The sequence below is a fragment of the Arachis ipaensis genome, chromosome B06, assembly GCF_000816755.2.
Source record: "Arachis ipaensis cultivar K30076 chromosome B06, Araip1.1, whole genome shotgun sequence".
NCBI lineage: Eukaryota > Viridiplantae > Streptophyta > Magnoliopsida > Fabales > Fabaceae > Arachis > Arachis ipaensis.
Genome location: NC_029790.2, coordinates 35,434,195 through 35,451,195, shown reverse-complemented (window position 1 = coordinate 35,451,195; position 17,001 = coordinate 35,434,195). Strand labels below are relative to the sequence as shown.

Here is a 17,001-nt window from a genome sequence, read left to right as displayed (position 1 = left end):
TTAAATTTAAATTAATAAAATATAAAAATATAGAATAAATATCTTTTCCAATTCCCTTTCTTTTTTGAAAATTGATAAATTACTCCCTAACATTTAAAAAATAACAAATAAGTTCCTATCTATTTCTTTCATTAGACACATCGATCCTTTTGTAGTCAATAAACAGGGATTGATGTGTCTAATGGAAGAAATAGACAGAGACCGATTTGTCTAACAGAAGGGTCGATGTGTCTAACGGAAAAAATAAATAGGAATTGATTTATCGTATTTTAAACGTTGAGGGGGCAGCTTGTCAATTTTCAAAAAGGACAAGAATCAAAAAGAATATTTACTCAAAAATATATTAGAAATTTAGAATCTTTACTAGTATGGGAGTTTTGGATTGATAGACATGAGTGGAGGTGAGAGAGAAAAAGAGACTGTGAAAGAGACACATTGAGGTAGCCGGTAACACGGGCGGAAGACATAAAAGGAAGAATAAGAGAGGGTCCTATCCGAAGCAACGAGGGAAATAATCTAGAGAAGCATGTTAAGATCTTTTTCAGAGACAAAGTTGTGGACAATTCATCCTCCAATGCTCTTATCAGGGCCGTTTCACTTGTGGGTGACTGCATGGTCAAAATAATCAGAAAACAAGGAGACAAAGTACTACTAAGTGTAGTCTTCACGCCGAAAGCTACAAAAATTTTATCAGAACCATATAAAGATGTAGTGGTGATCAAAGTGTTTGGTAAACACTTTAATTACACTGCCTTGGTTCATAAACGCAAGGGAGTTTGGCGTACTAAAGGAGGGTACGAGGTCCTTGACATGGGTTTTAATTACTTTTTTTGATCTTTCGGAAGATTGTGAAAAGGTGTTGCTAGATGGTCATAGATGCTTTTGAGTAGTTACGTAATATAAAAGCGTGGAGTCCTAGCCTCCGGTCAAACAAGGGTTCTTTCGAATTTACTCTTGTTTAGATAAGAATTACTGGTTTAAGGATATGGTATTATCATGATGAGCAAACCATAATGAAAATAGCGAAAACTGTGGGGAAACCAATCAAAATTGACCTTGCGACTAAGTTAGCAGAGAGAAAAAAGTATGCCAGGAACATGTGTGCAAATTGATCTAGAACTACCAATCATCAAAAAGATCAATGTTGATGAAGTATAATATGAGATTAAATATGAGAGTTTACACTTGATTTGTAGTAAGTGTGATTGCTACGAATATGTTGCTAGAGAATGCAAGTCTGAAAACCAATCTTTTCCTCCAGGTGGGACCATTTTGAAGACGTCAGATATGAAGGAAATGTCGGAGGTGGCAGTGGTTGAACCAGAAGTTACCTCTTAAAAAAATTTTGAATTTGAATATCAATCTTTTATCATGATACAAAATTTGTAATCAGTGAATTCGGAAAAAAATTTATTGCAAAATGTTGACATTGAGGATAAGGGACATGCAAAAGAGGCGGGATGGCTTGAAGTCAAATGAAAAGGTAAGCAAAAAGTGGGAGTTTCTTTTTTTTTTTCGGACGGGAGCAAAAAATGGGGTTGAATAAAACTTTTATGTATTATAATTCTAATGGGCTACTATACTCCAAGCCTAATGTAACAAAAGGGCCTTGATTTGGAATGGGAGACCAAATCTCTCTTTCACTAACAAACATGGAATGGGCCAAAGGAAAACCAACCTGTATTCTTCTCAATACCACCCTTAGTCCTAACTTTTTCTTTCTTACGGTGACCATCTTTGACTGTGCGACATCAGTGACTTTCATGAGAGGGGGCTATGTGAGAGAGATCGAATGAGGCAAGAAAGTAAAGTCCTTCATAGGGTAGGAAAAAGGGTTCGAAAATCGGGTGAAAGAAAAGGTTTTTCAGGAACGTCAGCTGCGGTACCAAGAGTGGAAGAGTGGATGGTAGATGAGGAAACCATGGGGGGAGGAAACAAATCTGCTGAAGTTTGTATGCTGAGCTCCAACAATGTTGATGAAGCACAAAAAATCAGGAGCAACCACTCTTTTGCTTCAATCGTGAAGACATGAGCCAATCCCACAGATGTGATGATGGCACAAAGAAAGGAAGATGTTGAAGAAAACGAAGAAGATGAAGAGAACGCCCAAGAGATAACTATCGAAAAAATCCCTTCTGGTTTGTTTAATTTAATTATAAGTGAAGCTGTAAAAAAAGAAATTCGAAAAGAATAGTGGGACTCTCTTATAGTTAAGCTATTAGGAAGGAGATTATCACTCCAAGCTATGGAACAAAGGCTAGAAATTATGTCGAAAAAAATGGGGAGTTTAGATGTCATTGACTTAGGAAATGATTTTTTTTCTAGTGAGGTTCTATAATTCTTAAGATCTGGATTTTTCTATCATAGAGGGGTCATGAAAAATTCTAAATTATTACCTTACTATTAGATTCTGGAAGCCAGATTTTAACCCTTATACTGCCACTATCGATAATATAGCGGTTTGGATAAGGTTACTTAGGCTTGCCATTGAATACTATAACAGAACAATTTTGAAAATAATTGGAAACATAGTGGGGCACACTTTTAAAGTGGATATGAATACTGCTGAAATCTCCAGAAGAAAATTTGCTAGGATATGTGTGGAGGTCAACCTAGCAGATCCTTTGGTGTCTCAATACCAGATTAATAGAGTAACTTATACTGTGAAATATGAAGGCATTCATCAGGTTTGCTTTCAGTGTGGTAAAGTAGGTCATGAGAAGGAATCTTATCCTGATTTACTAAAAAATAACAAACAGGATAGAGAAAAAGCTCAGCAGACAAGGATGGAAGTTGAAGATGAGGGCGTTCATGGGAATTCAAGAAAAAACAAGGACAAATAATTAATTGAGGATAGTCAAGAGCAATATGGCCCTTGGATGTTGGTCCAACGTAGTACACACGGAAAAAAATATTTGAAAGATGGAGAAGGTACAAGCTCTGAAGAGAAAAGAAAGGAAAAGGATTCTGGGAACGTGGGTGGAGAACATTCTACCCGTTTTGCAGTACTGAGAGAAGAAAATCTAAATGAACATAACGGTAATAACGAGGCTCAAGAGGATAACGTTAGGGGAATAAAGGATAAAATGAAAAAAAAAATGATAAAGAACACCCCAATAGATCCAGCAACCTTTAAGAAGAATCAAGCCAACCCACTTAGACCGAAAAGCCCAAAAAAAAAATGCCCCACAACATCCTTCAAACATAACCTTTAATCCCAGCCCAACCACTTTGGCTCAATCTGCACCCACTAGAACACAAAACTTGACCCCCCACCAGCTGCCAACACAAAACAACGTCAATTTCCAACCAGCCCAAAATGTGCAAACCTCCCAATATCAATCCGCTAAAAAAACTCCTCATAATATGGCCCTGCTTTTCCACCCAGCTAAATTCTAGGAAAACTGGATTTCTCAAAGTTTGGTGAGTCAAACAGATTCTCAAAGTGAAATTGATACTGAAGAGAACATTCACACAAGAGAAGACTCTCTAGAACCAAAACTCTCGGATGTTGGGATAATTGACACTTACGAGATGATACAAGCAATGAAGCAAGTTGAACACTAGTGCTTGCAAGGTGTAGGACAGAATCAAGAAGGAGAACCTTTAACATCAGAGAACATGCAGTGTGCTTAGAGGGGCTGTGTAGCTCTTCTCTGTTTTTTCCTACTCTCTCTTTTCTTTTATCATATAATGATTATTATCGCTTGGAATATAAGGAAAATTGTGAATAATGCGTCAATTTGCACTCTCAAAGAAATAAGGTGCCAGAAAAATTCAGATATTATTTTGCTTTTCGAGACTAAGTGTAGTGGAGAAAAAGCTAATGAAGTTGTCAAGAACTTGGGCTTGGAGTTTGCACATAGGGAAGAGGCGAAGGGTTTCGTTGGTGGAATTTGGGTTCTTTGGAGTAAACAGGAACTCAACCTCAGAATTGTTAGCTCTCACCATCAATTTGTGCATATGGAAGTGAATGGTAGAAAGAATGGTTTGTGGTTCCTCACTACGGTTTATACAAGTCCACAAGAAGGAATTAGAAAAATATTTGCTGAGGAAGTGCTGAACATTGCCAACAACATGATTGCCCTTTGGATGTTGATAGGTGACTTCAATGACATTCTAGATGATATAGAAAAGAAGGGTGGAGCGAGAATAGATATTCATGCTTGTCACCACTTCCAAAGATAGATTAAAGATTGCAAGCTTATCGACTTAGGTTCTTTTGGTACTAAGTTCACTTGGAAAGGTAGAGCTAGGGATGGTTTAGATAGTGTCTTTAAAAGGTTAGATAGGGCTCTATCTAATGCTTCTTGCCAGACTCAATTTTAAGAGGCGAGAATTAAAGTTTTACCTAGGGTGAACTCAGACCATCATCCGCTTATGGGTAATCTTTTCCCCTCTAGAGTTGATAGAGGAGAAAAGCCGTTTGGATTTGAAGCGATGTGAAAAACTCACCCGGATTTCAGTAATTTTGTTAATGAAGCTTAGAAGAAGAATCTAACCATTCCAATAGTCCTAAAGTCCCTCTCTGATGATCTTAGATAATAGAATAGGGATGTTTTTGGACACCTCTTTAAGGAAAAAAGAAGGCTTCTAAACAGGATAGCTAGTATTCAAAATTCTCCTTCTTATGGCACTAATCCTTTTCTAGATGACCTCGAAAAAGAGCTGAGTAGCGAGTTGAACATTATCCTAGACAGGGAGGAGGTTTTTTGGCTACAAAAGTTGAGACACCAATAGATTGTTGATGGAGATCGAAATACACGCTTTTACCATACAAAAACTTTTATTAGAAGGCATAAAAACTGTATTGTGAAACTTAGAAGCAAGGACGGAGCTTGGATTGAAGACCAAGAAGAGATGAACAGTTTAGCAAGAAATTATTTCAAGGAGCTGTTTAGGGAAGAGGATCATGATAGGCCTCAATTTCAACTTAACACGACATATCCGAGTATGAATGCTACTCACCAGAGAGACATAGTGAGATGCCCATCAGTGGAGGAAATTAGACAAGCATTATTCAGGATAGGCCCTTTCAAGGCACTGAGTGAAGTTGGCTTTTCAGCATACTTCTTCCAAGACCAGTGGTATACCATTATGCCTTTTCTTTGTTAATTTATTTCCATGATGTGGACAGATCCGAAGAATATAAGCAGTGTCAACACAACTCTTATTGCCCTTATTCCAAAAGTCCAATAGCCTGAGTTCATTGTACAATTCTGGCCAATTACTCTATGCAATGTGGTTTACAAATGCCCAACAAAAATTCTGGTAGAAATAATTAAACCCACATTTAAAGACAGGATACATCAAATCAGTCGAGCTTTATACCGGGAAGGGTGATACATGACAACATTATAATTGCTAAGAAAATGGTATAAACTATGAAGAAGATAAAGGGAAAAAATAAGTTTATGACCATCAAAATAGACTTTGAGAAAGCTTATGATAGGTTGAATTGGGAGTTTTTACAAGGCTGCCTAAGAGAGTTTGATATTCGGCTCAGATGGTGAAAATCATAATGGCTTGCGTCTCATCAGTATCATATTCTTTGTTATGGAATGGATGCAAATCAAATTTCTTTCAATCGTCTAGAGGCATTAGGCAAGGGGACCCAATCTCCCCTTACCTCTTTGTTAATGCTGTTGATAAATTATCTCAAGCTATAGAAGAACATGTGGAAAGCGGTAAATGAAAGCCTATGCGTGCTGGAAAAGAAGGTCCTCCTATATTCCACCTGTTGTTTGCTAATGATCTTCTTGTTTTCACAGAAGCTTCCTACAAGAAAATAGAGATTGTTATGCAAATGCTAAACTCCTTTAGCCTAGCATCTGGCTTAAAAATAAATGCAAACAAGACTTCAGTTTACTTCTAAAAAAATGTTGAAACTGGGACTAGGGAAGATATTAAATGAAGAAGTAGATTTAAAAAAGTAGACTATTTAGGATGCTACTTAGGGGCCTTTTTCACTAATCAAAGAAGGGGGAATGAGAGGAATAAATCGGCTATTGATAGAGTAAGAAATAAGTTGAAAGGGTAGAAAATTAACTGTCTATCTCTAGTAAGACGGATCACTCTTGCCAAATCTGTTATAGGGCCAATCTTGAATTTTGATATGAGTTATGCTCTTATACCAAAAGACGTTTGTGATGAGGTAGAGAGATTACAATGCTAATTTGTTTGCGGAGAAGTAGCCACTAGAAGAAGAATGCACGCTGTGAGTTGAGAGCTTCTGTGTAAACCCCCTAAACTGTGTGGTCTGGGGTTTAGAAAGCTTTCATGCATGAATGACACCTTTATTATGAAAACTCTGTGGAGGGTTTTAAAAGAGCTAGAGGAGCTATGGGTTTCAGTCCTTTATGGGAAGTATCGAAGGGGCAAAAATCTTCTTCAAGAATTTCCTATGTCATCTAATGATTCAAATCTTTAGCGTAACATGTATAAACTTTGGAATAAGGTTCGAGACAATGTCATATTTGCTATGGGCAATGGCCAATCTATATGCTTTTGGAGGGACCGATGGATTAGAAAGGAAAATCCTCTTTTAGAATACACTACGACACTTATTGAAGCAGATAATATTAATTGCAAAGCCACGAAATATGTGCTCCCAGATAAAAATTGGAACATACCTTTGCTTTGTCAACTTCTTCCCATAAACATTGTCGAAAAAATCAGAGCTCAAATGCCCCCTAGTGAAGATTTAGAGGAGGACAAAATAATGTGGGGCCTTACCTCTCATGGAGATTTTTCGATTTCAAGTGCTTACAAGAGCATCTATCAAGCCCTGGGAGTACAAGATAGAAGTTGGGAACTCCTTTGGAGGTGGAAAGGGCCTTAAAGAATTAAAATATTTAACTGGCTGGCCTTTCACAAGAAACTGCTAACCTCAGAACGTCGTGCACGTTTTTTTGGCATCTCCTCCTACTGCAACAGATGCAACGAATATCCAGAAACCTTGGAACATGTTTTGAGAGACTGTACTGGTGCTTCAAGTTTATGGACACGTTTAATACACCCTTATAAGGTATAATTTTTCTTCAGAGCTCCCTTTAATTTCTGGTTTTGCTGGAATTTGATTGAACAAATTGGAAACCGCAACCAAAATGATTGGACTTTAGTTTTTCTTATCTCCACTTGGATGCTCTAGAATTGGAGGAACCGTGAAATCTTTGCTCCACCTTTTAAAAGACTGGAAGATACTCGATCAATGATTATAACTTTATAAATTCAGTGCATGTAGTTTTTTTAAAGAGAGTTGAGCATTAAAGAAAGAAGAAGGAAGATTGAGGCAGAAATTTGGTGGAACCCCCCACCACACGGATGGATCAAAATAAATATAGATGGTTCCTCTTAAGAAAATCTGGGATTTGCTGGATGTAGAGGACTCATAAGAGATGAACACAGCAGATAGGTAGCAGGATTTATGCATAATATTGGTTCTTGCTCTGCATATCAAGCAGAGATGTAGGGTTTGAGAAATGGCCTTAATAATTAATATGACATGGGAACTTGGGTTTAGAAAAGTTGTTGTGGAGATGAACTCGAGGGCTGTCCTGGAATTAAATTTTAACAAGAGCAAGCGCAGAGACCATTCTGACCCCATAATCAGAAGCATTGATGGTCTGATAAATAGAGAATGGAGGATTGAATTCAGGCACACTGGTGCTCGAATCCCCACGCTTCATACAGCTGAACCAACAAGTGCACTGGGTCGTCCAAGTAATACCTAAGTGAGTCAGGGTCGATCCCACGAGGATTGTGGTTTGAAGCAATCTATGATTATCTTACAGATTTTAATCAGGCGGATAGAAGAGTTATTGGTTTGAATTTGGTTAAAAGCATAAAAGAAATGAAAAAGGGTAATCAGAATCAGAAGTCGTGTAAACTATGATAAGAAGGGGGTTAAGGCTTGGAGTTGCTTTATCCTTCTAGATTAATTCTGGTTTTACTATCTTCTTCAATTGTGAATGATTTCTTCTATGGCAGGCTGTATGTGATTGACGCTGGTTTGAGCAGCCACCAATACTCCTCCAGATCTGAACCCCAGGGTTAGTGCGGATCCATTCTGATCGAGGGTGAAGTTCCTACAGTCCATTCTCTTTGGTGATCCTACTCAAAACGCCAAAGACAAGGTCGAATATTCCAGATTAGAGGATGCTGCACCTTGGTTCTAGCCTCTACCACAGAGACCCTAATCGCCCCATACCTCGAATGAACTGGTGTCTCGAGAAGTCCCCAACGAAGTCGTGGATTAGCCGTCTAAGAGATGTATAGTCAAGCTGGCGGTTTAATGCTTTCCACTTAAGTATTCACACGAACCCAAAAAGAACACGGGTGGTTGTCAGGAACACGGTCTTAGTATGATGAACGAAAATGATTGTCATGGGTCATCCTATTCATCATGTTGAAGAACGAAAATACATCTTAGAATTAAATCAAACACGAATTGAAGAGAAACAGTAATACTTTTATTAATCCATAAAATTCAGCAGGACTCCTCCCCTCAACCTAGGAGGTTTAGAAACTCATACTGATAGGAAATATAATGATAAACAAAAATATGGCATAGAGGTATGTATGATTATGTAAAATACCCGTTAAATACTAAACTAATGACTAAGGATTACATAAGAAGTGTAAAAAAATCTTTTTAGTGCTAAAATCCACTTCTGGGATCCACTTGGTGAGTGTTTGGGCTGAGCTTTGATGAGATCCACGTGCTAGGAGGCCTCTAGGGCATTGAACGCTGTCTAGAGGATCCTCTTTGGGTGTTTGGTCGCTGGTATCCTCATTTGTGCGCTGGATGCTTGGAATAAGGCAGGAAACTGGCGTTGAACGCCAGTTTTGGGTGTTCTATTCTGAAGTAAAGTATGGACTATTATACATTGCTGGAAAGCTCTGAAAGTCAAATTTCCATAGCTATTGAGAACGCTCCATTTCGACTTCTGTAACTCCAGAAAAGCTCTTTCGAGTACAAGGAGGTCAGATCCGGACATCATCTACAGTGCTTTCTCTGTCTTTGAATTAGACTTTTGCTCCAGCTCCTCAATTTCAGCCAGAAAATACTTGAAATTGCATAAAAACACACAAACTCAAAGTAGAATCCAAAAATGTGAATTTAACACTAAAACCTATAAAAACTTAATAAAAATTAAACAAAACATACTAAAACTAGATGAAAATGATGCCAAAAAGCGTATAAAATATCCACTCATCACAACACCAAACTTAAACTGTTGCTTGTCCCCAAGCAACTAAAAACACAGTAGGATAAAAATAAGAGTAAGATAAAGTAAATCTCAGAGTTTCCAATGAAGCTCAGTTTCAATTAGATGAGCGGAACTTAGTAGCTTTTTGCTTCTGAATAGTTTTGGCATCTCACTATCCATTGAAACTCAGAAATGTTGGTCTCTTTAGGAACTTGGAATCCAGATGATATTATTGATTCTCCTAGTTCATTTCTTTTTTATTCTTGAACACAGCTTTTAGAGTCTTGGCCGTGACCCTAAGCACTTTGTTTTTCAGTATTACCACCGGATACATAAATTCTAGAGACACTTTAACTGGGTGAACCCTTTCAGATTGTGATTCAGCTTTGCTAGAATCCCCAGATAGAGGTGTCCAGAGTTCTTAAGCACACAATAGCTTTGAAGAGGAAAATACATCCCTTGAGGCATCTCAGAGATCTCATACTGAGGCGGCTGCACAGGCTCTTGTGCATGCTCTCTAGTTTGCTCCATCCTCTTCTTAGTGATGGGCTTGTCCTCCTCAATGAAGATGTCTCCTTCTATGACAATTCCATCTAAATTGCATAGATGACAGATGAGGTGTGGGAATGCCAAACTTGAGTTGGTGGATGGCTTTTCAGCTATCTTGTACAGCTCTTGAGGAATCACCTCATGTACTTCCACCTCATTTCCAATCATGATGCAATGGATCATGATGGCTTGTTCAATAGTCACTTCTGACCGGTTGCTAATGGGGATGATAGAGCATTGGATGAATTCTAACCATCCTCTAGCTTTGGGCTTGAGGTCAAGCCTTCTTAGTTGAATGAGCTTGCCTTGGGAATCCCTTTTCCACTGTGCTCCTTCCACACAGATGTTTGAGAGTACTTGATCCAGTCTTTGATAAAAGTTGACTCTCCTAGTGTAAGGATGTGGGTCTCCTTGCATCAGAGGTAAGTTGAATGCCAACCTCATACTTTCCAGGCTGAAATCTAAGATTCTCCCTCAGACCATGGTGCACCAATTCTTTGGATTTGGATTCACACTAGTGTCATGGTTTTTAGTAACCCATGCATTAGCATAGAACTCTTGCACTATTAAAATTTCAACATCTTGAATGAGATTGGTTAGGACTTCCCAACCTCTTCTCCGGATCTCTCTTCGCATTTTCGGATACTCATTCTTCTTGAGTTTGAAAGGGACCTCAGGGTTCACTTTCTTTTTGGCCACTACTTTATAGAAGTGTTTTTGGTGGGGTTTTGTGATGAATCTCTCCATCTTTCAAGATTTAGAAGTGGCGACTACTGCCTTTCTTTTCCTCTTTCTAGAGGATTCTCGAATCTATGGTGCCATAAGTGGTAATGGAAAGCAAAAAGCAACACTTTTCTCACACCAAACTTAAAACCTTTGCTCGTCCTCGAGCAAAAATAAAGAAAAGAGAAGAATAGAGTAGAAGAAGAAGAAAATAAAATGGGATAGAGGGAGAAAGAGTGCTCGGCCAAATGGGGCTTATGAGTGTATGAAGTGTGTGTGTATGAAGGGTTAGAAGGAGGGGTATTTATAGGAAGGGGTAGGGTTGGGTTCAGCCATGGGTGGGTAATTGGGAGGGAAATTTAATTTTTAAGTGTGTGGGAGTTGGTGGGAGTTATGATGGTTTTAGGGAAGTGATATAGATGTGATTGGGCTAGCATTTATAGGGAAGAGTGTATAGGAAAGTGTGAAAGAGAGAGAAAAAAGTGGGGTAGGTAAGGATGCTGTGGGACCCATTGGTCCTAAGAGGTTAGGAAATTCAGATTCCCTGCCCTCTGCACTGGCGTTTGAACTCCCATGGTCTGCTGCCAGGCTGGCGTTCAACGCTAGCTATGCTGCCCATTGGGGGCGTCGAACGCCCAAGGTCTGCTACCTGGTTGGCATTCAATGCCAGCAACACTCCATCTAGAGTGTTCTGTTTTCACTGCTGAACATTTCTGTCTCTGTTCTGACTGTTGCGCATGATCATGATCCTAAAAAAATAACTTAAAGAAAAAAATGAAAGAAAAAAAATAATTAATTAAGGTTGGGTTGCTTCCCAACAAGCGCTTCTTTTATGTCACTAGCTTGACGGTTAGCTCCTTACGGAGGTGAGTATGGGCTCAGAAGTTTGCCCTTTATAGTAAACTTTCTTCCTGTCTTTTCATGAATGAGCTCCACATGCTCTAGAAATAGGATACGACTCACTGTATGTGGTATGATTGGTTTCTTGGTGAAGACAACTCTCATGCTAGGTGAGAAGCCTTCAGTGGGGACTTTCTTGTCCTTCCAGCCTTTAGGTACTTTCTTCTGAGTACCTTTGTTCTCAGTGCTTGTTAATGGCTGCCCAACACCAAACTTAAAATTGAAGTTTGGGGGTTTAGTACAGCTTTGCACGGAAAGAGATGGTTGTAACACTAGATGTTACACCATTGTCCCTTGCTTATCAGAGGGAGAATTGGGATTGGACATCTTGAACAAGATGTAGTCCTCTCCTAGTTGGAAAACCATTTCTTCCTTTGCCACATTAATCATGGCATCTGCAGTAGCCAGGAAAGGTCTTTCGAGGATGATAGAATCATCCTCATCCTCTCCTATGTCTAAGACTATGAAGTTTTTAGGGATGTAGTGGTCTTCAACCTTTACCAAGACATCCTTTACTAAGCCACATGGCTTCTTCATTGACTTGTCTGTCATCTCTAGTGAGATGTTTACAGCTTGTACCTCAAAGATTCCCAGCTTCTCTATTACAGAGAGTGGCATGAGGTTTATGCTTGATCCTAAGTCACATAGAGCATTCTCAAAGGTTATGGTGCCTATGGTGCAAGGAATCAGGAAGCGTCCAGGATCTGGAAGCTTGAGGTAGCTAGAGATCTTAGGTACCGAGCAACTTGCTCTTCCCTTGTGTCTTCATCCTCATCAGAGGATGAGTGTTCATCAGAACTCATGCACTACAGAAGTGCATGCAAAGGAACCTCTATGGTCTCTCTATGAGCCTTGGCTTCCTTTAGTTCTTGGATAGGGATTTCTTGAGTAGGTATTGAGAACTCAGAGGGTGTGCTATTACTGGCGTTTAACGCCAGCTCTAATGGCTCTTTGGGCATTGAATGCCCATGCTGTATACCCTTACTGGCGTTAAACGCTAGTTCCCTTATCATTTTGGGCGTTGAACGCCTAGCAAAGATGTCCTGGCAAGCGTTCAATGCTAGCTTCCCTGTCCGTTGGGGCGTTGAACGCCTAGTGAGGGCTTCCTCACTGGCGTTCTGCGCCAGAATTTCTGCTTGTTTGGGCGTTGAACGCCTAGCCAATGTTCCCTGGCTGGCGTTCAATGCCAGCTCTGTTGCCAGGATGGGCGTTGAACACCCAGTGATGGCTTCCTCACTAGCGTTCAGCGCCAGCTTTGCTGCCTGGTTAGGCGTTGAACACCCAGTGAGATCTTCCTCACTGGCGTTCAATGCCATCCCAGTTTCTCCAAATTCGGCCTCTACCTCTATGGTGATGGCCTTGCACTTTTCTCTTGGGTTCACCTTAGTGTTGCTAGGAAGAGTGTTAGGAGGGGTCTCAGGGATTCCCTTGCTCAGTTGACCAACTTGTACCTCGAAATTTCTGATGGAGGACCTTATTTTAGTTATGAAACTATGAGTGGTCTTAGAGAGGTTGCAAACTAGAGTGACTAAGTCAGAAAGGCTCTGCTTAGGAGTCTCCATATTCCCTTAAGAAGATGGGAATGGTGGTCTATTGTTGAACCTATTTTGGTTCCTTCCACCTTGATTATTATTGAAACCTGGCTGAGATTTCTGTTGATCCTTCCATGAGAGGTTAGGATGATTCCTCCATGAAGGATCATAGGTGTTTCCATAGGGTTCTCCCATGTAATTCACTTCCTCTATGGTGGGTTGATTAGGATCATAAGCTTCTACTTCAAAAGAAGCTTCCGGAGTGCTGCCAGCTGCAGCTTGCATTCCAGTCAAATGCTGAGAGATCATGTTGACCTACTGGGTCAAGATCTTGTTCTGAGCTAATATGACATTCAGAGTATCAACTTGAAGAACTCTTTTCTTCTGAGAGATCCCATTGTTCACAGGGTTTCTCTCAGAGGTGTACATGAATTGGTTATTTTTAACCATCTCAATGAGTTCTCTTGCTTCTGCAGGCATTTTCTTCAAGTAGAGTGATCCACCTGCAGAGCTGTCCAATGATATTTTGGACATCTCAGATAGACCATCATAGAAAACTCATAAGATAGACCATTCTGAGAGCATGTCAGGAGGACATCTCCTGATCAGTTGCTTGTATCTTTCCCAAGCTTCATAGAGGGATTCACCTTCTCTTTGTCGAAAGGTTTGAACTTCCACTCTAATTTTACTCATCCTTTGAGGAGGAAAAAATTTAGCCAGAAAAGCATTAACCAGCTTTTCCCAAGAGTCTAGACTCTCTTTAGGTTGAGAATCCAACCATATCTTAGCTCTGTCTCTTACAGTAAAAGGAAAGAGCATAAGTTTGTAGACCTCAGGATTCACTCCATTGGTCTTAACAGTATTATAGATCTGCAAGAATTCATCTAGGAACTAATGTGGATCTCCCCGTGGAAGTCTATGAAACTTGCAATTCTGTTGCAGAAGAGAGACTAATTGAGGCTTAAACTCAAAATTGTTAGCTCCAATAGCAGGTATAGAGATACTTCTGCCATAGAAGTTAGAGGTAGGCATGGTAAAGTCACCAAGAATCTTTCTTGCCTCTACTTCAAGTTCGGCCATGTCTTCAGCTTCTTGTTCAAAATTTTTTGAAAGGTTTCTTCTGGAGTGTTGTGCTTTAATTTGTTGTAAGCTCCTCCTTAAAGTCCTCTCAGGTTCAGGATCAAGATTAAAGAGAGGTTCTTTATCCATGTTCATGGTCATAAACAAGAAAAGAAGAAAAGAAAGAAAGAAAGAAAGCTTCTATGTCTGATTTGAGTATAGAGAGCTCCCAGTGAGATGTGAAGAAAGAATAGGAAGATAGAAGAATGAAGATAGAAGAAGTAGAAGAAGAGTTCAAATAAATAGAAGTAGAAAAGATAAGCAAGAATTAAAATATTTTTTATTTTATTTTATTTATTTATTTATTTCAAAAAATAAGGGTTAATAAATTAAAAGGAGTTGAAAATTTAATTATGAATTTCGAAAAAGAAGAGAGAGAAATAGAAGAAGAGTTTTCGAAAATTAGAAGAGAGAAGAATTAGTTGGGAAGTTTTGAAAAAGAAGAGAGAGAAGATAAGTAACTAATTAAAAAAGATTTGAAAACAAGATAAGATAGAAGATTAGAAAATATTTGAATTTAAAATTTAAAATTTAAAATTTTAAATTTTGAAATTTTAAAATTTGAATTTTGAAAAAGTCAACAAGATAAGATAAAGATTTAAAAAAGATTTGAATTTTTGAAAAGGTTTAATTTTTAAAATTGAAAATTGAAATTTAAATTTTGAAAATTGAATTTTAAAATTTGAATTTGAAATAAGATAAGATAAGATTTTTTAATTTTGAATTTTAAATTTTTGAATTTTAAAGAAAGATAAAAAGATAAGATAAGTATTGAAAAAGATATGATTTTTGAAAAGATTTGATTTTGAAATTTAAAACTAAGATAAGATAAGATAAAAATTTGAAATTAAAATCTGAATTTTTAATTAAGATTTTCGAAAAATTAATTAAAAGATAAGAAAAGATATTTTATTTTTTTGATTTTTTGAATTTAATGAAGAAAGAGAAAAATAAGTAAAAGACACAAAACTTAAAATTTTTAGATCTAGGACCTTAAGTTTTCGAAAATTTGAAGACAAACACTAAAAAGATACCAAACTTAAAAATTTTTAAGATAAAAAAAAAAAAACAAGAACACTTTGAAGATTAAGAAGAACACCAAGAACATACAAAAGACACCAAACTTAGAATTTTTGAAAACCAAACACAAAATTTTTGAAAAATTAAAGAAAAGACACAAGAAGACACCAAATTGACACAAGATTCAAACAAAAAAACTATTTTGAATTTTTTTTTGAAAGAAAGACTAAAAAATTTCGAAAATTTCAACAAGAACAAAAATAAAAGACTCAAACCAAAAATAAAGATTAAACAAAGAAAAGAAAAATTTTTTTTTTGAAAAAGGTTTTTGATTTTTTGAAAATAGAAAAATAAAATAAAAGACTCTAACAAAATTAAAGACAATACCTGATCTAAGGAACAAGATAATCCGTCAGTTGTCCAAACTCGAACAATCCCCGGCAACGGCACCAAAAACTTGGTGCACGAATCCCCACGCTTCGTACAGCTGAACCAACAAGTGCACTGGGTCGTCCAAGTAATACCTGAGCAAGTCAGAGTCGATCCCACGAGGATTGTGGTTTGAAGCAAACTATGGTTATCTTGCAGATCTTAGTCAGGCGGATAGAAGAGTTATTGGTTTGAATTTGGTTAAAAGAATAAAAGGAATGAAAAAGGGTAATCAGAACTCAGAAGTCGTGTAAACTATGATAAGAAGGTGGTTAAGGCTTGGAGTTGCCTTCTCCTTCTGGATTAACTCTGAACTGTCTTCTTCAATTGTAAATGATTTCTTCTATGGCAGGCTGTATGTGATTGACGCTAGTTTGAGCAGCCGCTAATATTCCTCCAGATCTGAATCCCAGGGTTAGTGCAGATCCATTCTGATTGAGGGTGAAGTTTCTGCAGTCCATTCTCTTTGGTGATCCTACTCAAAACGCCAGAGACAAGGTCGAATCTTCTGGATCAGAGGATGTTGGCCTTGATTCTAGCCTCTACCACAGAGACCCTAATCTCCCCATACCTCTGCTGAACTGGTGTCTCGAGAAGTCCCCAACGAAGTTGTGGATTAGCCGTTTAAGAGATGTATAGTCAAGCTGGCGGTTTAATGCTTTGTACTTAAGTATTCACACGAACCCAAGAAGAACACGGGTGGTTGTCAGGCACACGGTCTTAGTATGAAGAACGAAGATGATTGTCACGGATCATCCCGTTCATCATGTTGAAGAACGAAAATACATCTTAGAATTAAATCAAACATGAATTCAAGAGAAACAGTAAAACTTTTATTAATCCATAAAACTCAGCAGGGCTCCTCCCCTCAACCTAGGAGGTTTAGAAACTCATACTGATAGGAAATACAATGATAAACGAAAATATGGCATAGAGGTCTGTATGATTATGTAAAATATCCCTTAAATACTAAACTAATGACTAAGGATTACATAAGAAGGGTAAAACAGTCTTTTTAGTGCTAAAATCTACTTCTGGGGCCCACTTGGTGTGTGTTTGGACTGTGCTTTGATGAGATCCATGTGCTAGGAGGCCTATCTAGGGCGTTGAATGCTGGCTAGGGGATCCTCTTTGGGCGTTTGGGTGCTGGTCTCCTCCTTTGGGCATTGGATGCCTGGATTGGGGAAGGAAACTGGCGTTGGATGCCAGTTTTGGGCATTCTATTATGAAGCAAAGTATGGACTATTATACATTTTTGGAAAGCTCTGAAAGTCAGCTTTCCATAGCCATTGAGAACGCTCCATTTGAACTTCTGTATCTCCAGAAAAGCTCTTCCAAATGCAGGTAGGTCAGATCTACACAGCATCTGCAGTGCTTTCTCTGTCTTTGAATCAAACTTCTGCTCCAACTCCTCAATTTTAGCCAGAAAATACCTGAAATTGCCCAAAAATACAAAAACTCATAGTAGAATCCAAAAATGTGATTTTAACACCCATTTGGACTTCTGTAGATCCAGA

General features: G+C 38.3%; 1 protein-coding gene across 1 annotated transcript in view; it reads right to left on the bottom strand.

The window, feature by feature from the left end:
* Positions 1 to 15,365, bottom strand: part of LOC107648634 — a 22,794-nt gene extending 7,429 nt beyond the window's left edge. The window contains exons 1-2 of the mRNA XM_016352435.2: positions 15,337 to 15,365; positions 11,802 to 11,810 (exon numbers count right to left, since the gene is read on the bottom strand). The gene's annotated coding sequence lies outside the window, so the exon portion shown is untranslated. The remainder of the gene's footprint in view (positions 1 to 11,801; positions 11,811 to 15,336) is intronic.